The sequence below is a fragment of the Apteryx mantelli genome, chromosome 4, assembly GCF_036417845.1.
Source record: "Apteryx mantelli isolate bAptMan1 chromosome 4, bAptMan1.hap1, whole genome shotgun sequence".
Classification (NCBI taxonomy): Eukaryota; Metazoa; Chordata; class Aves; order Apterygiformes; family Apterygidae; genus Apteryx; species Apteryx mantelli.
The window spans coordinates 35,075,540-35,082,708 of record NC_089981.1 but is presented as its reverse complement, the minus strand read 5'-3'; positions in this window follow the sequence as shown (position 1 = coordinate 35,082,708).

Genomic DNA, 7,169 nt, shown 5'->3' with positions numbered 1-7,169 from the left:
CTTAAAAACGGGGCAAAGTCCCAGTCCTTTTTCAGTGTTGGTAGTCACTAGGCTAGAAATTGGGCACGCGCACGCCCCGGGGTGGCTCAGGGCTTGGTGTAGAAAAGGCAAAGGATGAGACCATAGCTTAAGAAAGACGGAACTGATCAGACCAAAGGCCCATCTGCCCTCACGTTCAATATCCAGCAGCGGCCAACAGCCAAAGCCTGGGAAGGGTGCAGAAACAGAGCAGTTTCATAGTGATCGTTCCCCAAACGCTCTTTCAGCCTCCAATAACTTTCATCTTGGGGACCTCTGGAGCTAAAATTGATATTGTGATGAATAGTTTCTGCCAGGTTTATGCTCTATTGATTTATTGAGTTGCTCTTCAGTCCTCCCACTAAATTCAGTAGACAGAGTCCTTTTCCAGGACAGAGTTCGGCTCTATGATTAAGGAAAATTGTCCTATTCAAAGGAGAGAAAAGTGAATGCTCCAAGAAAGAAGACTTTCAGAGGTTTCCAGCCTTGCAACTTTGTTCTAAACCAGTCTCAAGCATATCAGTGTGTAGCTGGTCACCTGGGTAGTCTTGCCATGAACTGCAACTTATTCTGTAATAGTGCCATAATACCTGAGACGTACTCTATTTGGGGTGCTGCACCAAGTCAGAAACCATAGATATCTACTATACTATGATGCACATAACTGACAGAATATTATGGCAATAAAGGGTAATTTATGATGTGACCATTGATTAACTAATGGACTGCAGACCCCTAAAGCCATCTAGGGCTGTAGGAACTCTTTATTTTAATATGCCCTCATACTAACTTCCTGCCTTGAAAGATCAGGCAAGGCTTTAGACTGTCAGCCTATCCCTGGTATTATTCCCAGTGACAGGCAGGTGTAATTAGCTTGTTTGGCTATTGTTTGCACTACTTTATCCTCATTATTTCTCAGATTTGCCATGCAGGCAATAATTATAAAGCCGTAAGGACATGCAGAGTTATGTCTGGAATCTGTTTTAACTTAGAAGAGGCACACACAAGAACAATACCACTACTACGAACCAGAGATGCCTACCTGACAGATTTATGAAGGGATTTCGTGTGCTTATCTGCCTTTCCGCTGGTACTGCATGCTGTGAAAGCTGAATCGTAACAGCTGGTAAATGTGGAGCCTATCCCATGGTCTTTGTGCTCACTAAATTCACTGGAATAAAATACCTCGCTCTTAAAGCCTCTTTTCATAAAGTCACACCAAGATTTTCAGCTCATTTGGAAGTTAACATTAATGAATACACTAAGAGAATACACAAAACAGTATTTTCTTCTAAGAGTCTTTTCTGAGCATTTGTCCTAGTTTCCCCATGGAAAACAAAGTAAGATTTTGCTTAGCACTTCCAGTTATGAATTTCCATTTCATTGAACAAGTAGTTCATAACAAAGCTTCTAAAAATATAAATGCGGCTTTGTCATCCCACAGCTAATAGAGAAAGCTTTCAGTAGAATTTAACCACAGGGTCATCTCGATAGTGTTGTACTTTGCAGTAAACTAACAAGAACTTCTAACTTAAAAATACTACTCGGCCATTATGTAACAAGGGAAGAGGAGGCTGTTGCCAGCTGCCGCTCTCCCGCCTCCCGAAACAGAGTCGCCTGTGGTTTTGGGCACCCCATGGGCACCCTCTCCGCTCCAGCGAGAGCTCCTCGACAAAGACCCGCGCTGCTCCCTGTTAGGGAGCAGCAGCTGCTAGAGCGACGGTACGAGCGTGTCTGAACCGATACCACTGCAGCGCGGAGGTGAGCCTCGCAGGCAGCTAGCTGCTCGCCTGCTCCCGTGCAAAGCCTGGTGCCTCCGGCCAAACCGCGGCTGACGCGGAGGGGAGAAGCACAGCAGCTTCCCCAGGTGAGGGCAAAGGGGGGGACCAGCTCAGCCGTCGCCAGGGCTGCTCCCAGAAAGAGAAAAACCCTCGCGTGGTCCCAACTGGTGTTTGCCTCTGTCACACGGGGTGGAAATTCCTCAACTCCTCGACTCAAGGATGAAAGTCTCACATTTGGCAATCAGGAGTCGGCGCCACGAAAACAGTCAAGGTGAACCTCGCTGCAAAGAGAGGCCAAGGGTGCCTTGCACCCTCGCAGCAAGCTGTGCCGCAGGTCACCTGCCCAACTGCTTGTCCCTCTTGCCTGCTTTATTCTTGGCACACACACATACACAAAAAGAAATGCTATGCAATTTTGGTGAGAAAAGAGTTGTCCATGTGCTGTTTGTTCAAACAATATACATGTACTTTTTGTGACTAAACAGTATTTTAAGGACACTTTTCTTGTTGCTTAGTTCTGCTCCAAAAGAGAATTGACTGGCCCAGATGTTCGTCCTGCTACGAAAAGGGGCAGTAGTACATATAGTATTACTGTTCTGCCTCACATCCTCGGTGCTTTTGCTAACACTCGCTAGAATTGTTCTTTGCATGTTTCTCAAAGCTCTTTCTCGTAGGGTCTTACATCAGTTTTACAGCTGTACCAGTTTGTGCATGTATTATGCGTGTCCCAATAAGAATGGAAAGTAGAATAGTTTCATTGGACTATTTTGTAAATTTAAAAGGCAAACTTTGTGGCACTATTTTCTGTAATACAAAAATGGCCACACATACTTTATATTTGTCTTTAAATAACAGATTCCCAAGATCGCAGTCCAAATATAGCGAAACTTCTATTAAAGAACATGCTGGGCTTAGAGCAAAAATGAGTTTCCCAGCAGAGGTGGTCTTTAACTAAAGGTCAAAAAAAATTATAATTGGAAAACTTATTAGGGTAATTTAAAATATTCAGTGTAGATGCCAGGTGAAGGAATATTTAGTGCAGTAAGTACCCAAGTTATTATTGAAAGTCTGTGTAGTTTAAAAGGCTATTATAACAAATATAACACAGTAGGAGAATATAGCTGAGTTTGTGTACATGAACTACAGCTTTGAAATTCCAGTACTTTATAGACTTAAGTTAGACCAGATTTTTTGCTCAGGGTCTTTTTTTTTTTTTTTTAAATAGAAGTGGGCAGGGAGAGGTTGGTATAAGGAAAGGATTATTTTAGCAAGGAGAAAATTTTTTGAGTCCAGACACATGAGATGCCATTCCCCAAACTGCAAAACTCTGCACTTCTAACAAGATACTTTCCCTCCTTGTAGTAACTCCAGCCTTGTAGCTAATCACTTTGCATATCACCTGAGAGATTATTACTATTAAATAAATCAAATGCTTCTGAAATTTCTGCTCTTTTTTTTTTAAAAAACTTTGATATCGAGGGAGTTGATTTAATTTCAAAAGATAAGAAACAGAATTAGTCCGACTTGTGCAAGATGATTTCCTCTTAATGTACTAGAACAGCACCTGCATAGAGAACTCAGGTTTCTCCTAGCTGCTATCACTACATACAAGTAACTTTCTTTTTCAAACATTGCACGGGAAGGCCGACCTGCCCGCACGGTTCCTGGCCAGGAGGGCCGGCGCTGGCCCTGCAGCCAGCTGCCGCATCCCACCGCCGCGGCGCTCGTCCTGGCGGCTTTGCGCGGCTGCCCGAGCAGCAAGCGGAGCTGGAGGCAAGCGGCCTTGCAGCTCTGTGCCAGCTCTCCTCCTCATCTCCCAAATCCCTGCATGAGCAAACTGGCATGAGCCGCACCGATTAGATCGGCAGCGTTTGCTGCGAGCAAGCGCCAACGACAGCTGGCGGCGGCAGGGAAGCCCTCGCTGCCATCGCGGAGGAGCCACCGCCCTCCCAGGCGCTGGGGAACTACCAGGGATTGCCAGTCTCCGACTTCCCTCTGCAGGGTATTCCCATGGAAAGAGGGAGCAGCAGCAACAGATGGACTGGTTTATACCTGCTACTACACACCCTTCCCAAAAAATCCATTGAAGATATTGCTTTAACTCCAGTAGGCTTCCAACTAGGCCATGTAACACAAGCTGCGTTCAGACATTGCTGGCACCCATCCATGAAGGGTTTTAAGCAGTTGGACTGCCTCTGTGCCCGCTCTCCACCCTGGGCACCACGTCTCAGCCCTGCTGCAGTCACACGCGGAGTCAACAGTACAACACAAGCCTGCTTCACAGAGAAAAACCAGCAGTGCCACCAGATAGGTTACATACAGATAAATATATATACATTTATGACTTTGGTATGGACTCCTGAGACAACCGATCAGGTTGCAGACAGGTTTAGTGACTCACCCTGCATTTGTATAGTAAAGCAAAAACCACAGCAGCTATCTATTGTTACCCTCAACAGCAAGTGCTGATATTGCAAATAAAAGCTTACCTTTGAAAGTTTTCTGCCTCCATCCATCAGAATGAGATTTAGAAGGCTTGATTTCCAGAAGCAGCTCAAAATCTGCAGATGAATCCAAATCTCTTTCTTTTACTGCCTAGCAGAGTTGGATGAATTCATGAGATTTCCAGGCTTTCCTCTTTCAGAGGAATCTAAGAAAACTATTAATTCAGCCCCACTGATTTATGTCAATACCTCAATCTTTGGCTACCCAAAGTGGTAGCAGGTGGAGTGTGTGAATGCATGAGTGAATGTTTAAAAAAAAATGCAGCATGCCTCCCCATCCCCCAAAAAGCTTCAAAAAACCCTCTCCTCTTCTAAAATACCCAACTGCAGAACTTTCCTAATTTTAAAATTGCCTCATGATGTGAGTGAGACTTTGGTGCTCTTCGTATTTAATCCAAACAAGAGCATTCATTCATTTTTCATTTTAATTGCCCTGCCAGAAGGTATCTTCCCAATGAGAACCTAATTAGGAGAAGTAGCCTGTGGAAGCAGGGTATTGCATCCACCTGGGACAAATTGAAATAAATGTCTTTGCCCTCTCATTGCACTTTAATGTTGCTGTTACATTCTGTTCAAAAATCTTTTACTGTTTGCTGTTACTCTCTGGCTGAGTAATTTTAAATTCTAGCTATATGCCTTTATTTCTGCTCCAAGTGATAAAAGCTATGGAGATATTTATTTCTTTTCCCCAAAATGGTTCATGGTTACAAAGCTAGAATTCAGCAGAGTTCTTATGCATGGACTGTTAGCTTCTGTATCTTCCTCTATATTTCAAATACATATTTTGAGGGTGTCTATTTTGTTCCCTAGGTGCCTGTGCCATATATTTACCTATAAAATAAAGCTAAAAGAATCAAATCCATCTTTCTCAATAGTTGTCTTGAGAGAAAGGAGTTGGGCATTGGGGAGCCTTTGAAAAGCTAATGTGTATTTGCCCTGGAAAATGCAGAAGAGGAAGCAAGTTCCAAACGAAGCTCAGCTCATGAGGAGTGCTGCGCTAGGAGCAGCATCGAGGCTCAGGCATAAAATAGCCCTATTGTTCCATACACTGACAATTTTAGTATTTGTTACTGCTTCCGTTAGCTCATTTTAAGACAACAATAAAGGAAGTAATGTGCATGCATGTGTGTTTAATATAAATGATAATCTGCAGAAGTACAATTTACTAGGTTCTGTGGAGACATTACTGGCACTGATCTCTTGGGAAATTCACAGCAATGGAATTTTAAAAAAGAGTTCGGGTCTGTGCTTTTATTCATAAGTTATTTGAAAGTTTTCTATTCATCATGAAGATATATTGATTGTTCTAGGACCATGGGATAATTAAATATACAAAGACTTGGCAGTTATAGCAGAGCATATTCTTTTAGAAATGCTAACAATACGTTAAATCCAAGGAATTCTACTCTTAGTACTCTATGGGGTCATAAATAAGTTCAATGTAGTGGATATAAATATACCTGACACCATTTAAAAATCAGGTACATGACTAGACTATAGCAATTGAATTTATGTCTCATTTATCCATTATTTATTAACATTAGTAACCCCCCCCACACACACGCTTCCATTTCTCTCATTATTTTATAGCTGAATAAAACCATATATATATATGTTATTTGTGGGGTTTTAGTCTTCTGAGGACTTATGGGCTAGAATTAAATGGAAATACATCATTCTGTTAAGTATCCCCAAATTTTGTGGAAAGCAAATTCTTGCCCCCCTCCCCTCCCAGTGCTAACTGTCCAGCTATGAAACAGGTGGCTATCTGCCCTCCAAGTGAGATTTTATTGCTAAAATAAAGTAAAAATTGTTTTAAAACAAAGAACACACATCTTTATAGTAAAACTCATTTGTTTTACAATTAGAGAAAAGAGTCACATGGTCCCCCCAAAAACCCCAAAATTTATATATATTTTTTGAAAATATATTTAAAAACATAAAAAACTCTATAGTTAAACATATATTAATTAGTACACTTAAATATAGCTTAATTATATTTACAATATGACGCAGTTGCTTTTAAATTTTAATGCCAATTTCATTTTTTCCCCCAAAACATAAAATTATATAAATATACAATAAATATTTATGTTACACAAGGTGAAAATAGAGAACAAGGCCACAGACATAAACTTACATTTGCAAGTCTTTACTTTAACACAGCACTAGGCCTGCTGACATGCATGATATACCTTTGTCACAAACAGACCACAGCAAGATTTTACTCAAGTGACATGAAAGAAAACCAAACCCCCACCCCTCCCAAACTCTGTTTAACTAAAACTGCCAAGCCTGTGATCATGTATGCATTAGGGCAGGCAAAAGAGCTGTGGGACTGCAGTTTAATTCCCAGTGTTGTATTATATAGGTTGAAAGCATCAGTTTATAACTGGTGTATTATGAGGAACGCACTCTAGATGTAGTTACAGGATACGGTAACTCTATCTCCTAGTTCTCCACACACACACGGGTTGCACTTCACCTCTTCGGATGTATTTCTAATGGAATTATTTCAACAGTCTGGTAGGCAGCAGTGCAACAAACCACTGTCCTGACCGCGCTCAGAAGGGTAGCAACTTCCCCAACACTATTGGCAATGGGATGGGACTAGAAACCTCATCAGATAACTTTGCTGCAAAAGCCAGGGCAAAATAAAAACTACTAGTTTAGGTTTTAATATACTTAATTTACATTTTCTGTTCCAAAAATAATCTGTGGTTTTGGGTTTTTTTAGGTATTCATTAAAAAAGGTAAGAAATGGAAGCCATCTTTTTCAGCTTCTTTAAGTAAAAGGCATTCTATAAGTAGTGCCTTTTTTTTTTTTTTAATTACTCATCTAGAAAGTTAATAGCCCAACTTGGTC